Source organism: Austrofundulus limnaeus, unplaced genomic scaffold, assembly GCF_001266775.1.
Source record: "Austrofundulus limnaeus strain Quisiro unplaced genomic scaffold, Austrofundulus_limnaeus-1.0 Scaffold229, whole genome shotgun sequence".
In the NCBI taxonomy this organism is placed as follows: Eukaryota; Metazoa; Chordata; class Actinopteri; order Cyprinodontiformes; family Rivulidae; genus Austrofundulus; species Austrofundulus limnaeus.
Window position 1 is genome coordinate 757,614 of NW_013952631.1, and position 3,006 is coordinate 760,619.

General features: G+C 36.5%; 1 protein-coding gene across 1 annotated transcript in view; it reads right to left on the reverse strand.

The window, feature by feature from the left end:
- Positions 1-3,006, reverse strand: part of tgfbr2l (transforming growth factor beta receptor-like) — a gene marked incomplete in the record, with an annotated part of 43,689 nt that overhangs the window by 22,446 nt on the left and 18,237 nt on the right.

Consider the following 3,006-nt stretch of genomic DNA (forward strand, 5'->3'; position numbering starts at 1 on the left):
TATTTTCTAAGTGACTGGTAAAGACAGTATTTATTATTCATAGTTTTTATGACAGTAAGAAGAAATAATAAATATATTTTATTACAAGCTGAAGTCATCATTTTTCAACTAGCTAAAGTCTAATCTTCACATCTGGATTAGATCATTGTAATTTATAAATTATTTATATTTCTGGTATAAATCTGCTGTTTTACATGATTGTTGAATGAAATTAACATAATTATTAATTTATTGTAAAAACATGACAGATAATTTGTGAAACAGATCCATTTCAGCTGCTGTTTATCTATTAGTTTCTATGGAGGCTGTGAGCTGTTGTCCTGTTTGGTCGTTTCTGCTCCTCCATGTTGTCACAGACACTACCAGTGGACAGGATGGGTAGTGTTCTTGTTCAAGTCTGTTTGCTTACAGTAATGGTGTTTTCCATCTGGCTACCTTTTGGCTACTAAAATTTTAGATTTTGTTAATAAATAGTTTAAAGAACRAAAGTCAGTCAGTGGAACTGTACTGTTGCTGTTATTATTTATGTGTTTTAGCCACTAAGGAGAGGTGTGTGATTTAATAAGAGAGGATGATAAATCACTCAATAGACCTCTAAAAATGTGTCCCCCTCACTTCTGAGATGATGGTTACACCCTTGCACCAGCAAAATATCTGGTTTTCTCCTGCTTTTGTTAAACTGTCTGTTGGAGCTCTTGCTCTGCACAGAGAGACTGCCTGTCACTGTGAACGTGAGTTGAGATCTTCTCCTCATTGGTCAGTCAGCATGAGGCGGGTCAGGTGACTGAGAGGGTTGCTTAGTGTCAAGTGTTGCTTTTGTGAAATTGTAGGACACTTTCCTCGATCTCAATGTAGTGGGTCATGTTGACCTGATTATACTGATGTGTTTTGTTTTTATAGCATCATGTGAAGGAGTGTCCTTGACAAGAGGACATAGTAGTGTATTTGTAGTTCTATGAGCTTTTGTACATCAAAATACACTTAGACTCTGAAGTATTGAGTATATTTACTATATATTGCAATAATTTACTCTGTATTTTGCCAGACTGGTAATCCTGGGGTCGTTATGATGGGGCCCTTGAATATTGTTAATCCGGCCCTGCGCTGGATGCCGAGAAAGCGTTTGACCGAGTGGAGTGGAACTATCTTTTTAAGACCTTGGAGATGTTTAACTTCGGCCCTAAATTTGTTTCATGGGTGAAGCTGATACATACCTTGCCAATGGCAGCAGTATGCACTAACAGTAATCTATCTAGCTATTTTGAATTGGAATGTGGTACGAGGCAGGGGTGCCCACTCTCGCCACTCTTATTCGCAATCGCGATTGAACCACAAGTCTGTAACAAAACGCTCCATGAGCAGAGTTTCTTCTCTGCTCAGCTCATTTTCTGACTCCAATTTAGATTCTTTGAAGGGCAAGTGGGAGATGYYRTTGGAGGAATCCATATCAGACACAGTTTGGCAAAAAATTATTCAAAATATATATTCGTCCTCAATATGTGTGAAACATGTTATAGTTCAATTCAAGGTAGTACATCGTCTACACTGGTCTAAGGACAGATTGTGCAAATTCAAATGGGACTTGGAGCCGATGTGTGATCATTGTAAACAATCCCCTGCCACACTTTTACACACATTCTGGTCCTGTCCAAAGCTACATGGATACTGGCAAGGCATCTTTGACACCTTTTCAGGACTGTTTGGACGAACTGTTCATCCATCACCATTCATCTCTCTCTTTGGGGTGGCTCCAGCAGAAGCTTCCCTCAGTGAACATCAGAGTACGGGGTTAGCTTTCTGCTCTCTACTGGCTAGAAGACTTATTCTTCTTCGATGGAAGGATCCACATCCTCCAGTATATGGTCATTGGTTAAGAGAAGTTATGTCTTACATTCATTTAGAGAAGATTAGATATACTGTTAGGGGATCTATAAACAAATTTTTTGACCTTTGGCAGCCATTTATATCTTATGTAGAAAAAATTTCGGCAGATAATTTTGTGTAAAGGTTAAATATTGTTTCATTATACACAAACCTGTTCATTGTATCACTTGTATGCACAAGATCGTTTTTGGTTGTTTCATTGGATCCGGCATAGGAGGGGAGGGATGGGAGGGATTTTGGGGGTGTGTGTTTTGTTTTGTGATTTTGTAAGTCTGTTCTTTTTTGTGGTTTGTTAAAAAAATTTAATAAAAAGACCTTGATCAAAAAAAAAACAGCAAAGGCTGGCCTAATGATCCTGCTCTTCAGACTCAAATGCCTATTTAAACAGATGAGTTTTTAACAGAGACTTTCTAAACTATTTTAGTTTAGTTTAAAAATTATAAAAAAAATATAAAAACTAAACAGTCTACAGTATTTTTACCATCTTTATTTTACAGTTATAATATGTTTATGTTTACAGTTATAATATATGTTTATCAAATAAAGTCTAATGTTACAACATGGATCTCTTTAAAGACCAGATTCATTAAAGCGTTAGAAAATCAACTCTTTGATGTGTAGAAAGGCAACAGTAACCCTGACAAGCAGCACAGATGAGTTTATCCACTTGTTTTACTGTTATTAAATGACATTTGATTAATTTAATCTGTTTGTTTTTTTACTTAATTTTGAAAATTTGAGTTTAGTTTTAGCAACAGAAATCAATTTCACCCAACATCTCTGAGCTATTGCGTCCCAGCTGTGTAAGGTTTGTTCAAACACAAACCAATCCCGTTGGACAAGTCCAGTGATAATATAAGCACACAGACCAGAACATACAACTACTCATTTCTAGCTTACACACACACCAAGCTCTTTGACTACCACCATTTAAACACAGAAGCCTCACAACTGTGGATCATCCTTTAACCCTCATCTTGTTTTGGTAATTTTATTCAACATTATCACAAGAACACAGGGTTCAGTTCTAGGACTTCCAGATCAACATGGTTTCTCCTTTGCACTTACTTTTTGTATAAACTACAAACTATGACTTGCACTTTAGTTTGTATTGTTTGATTT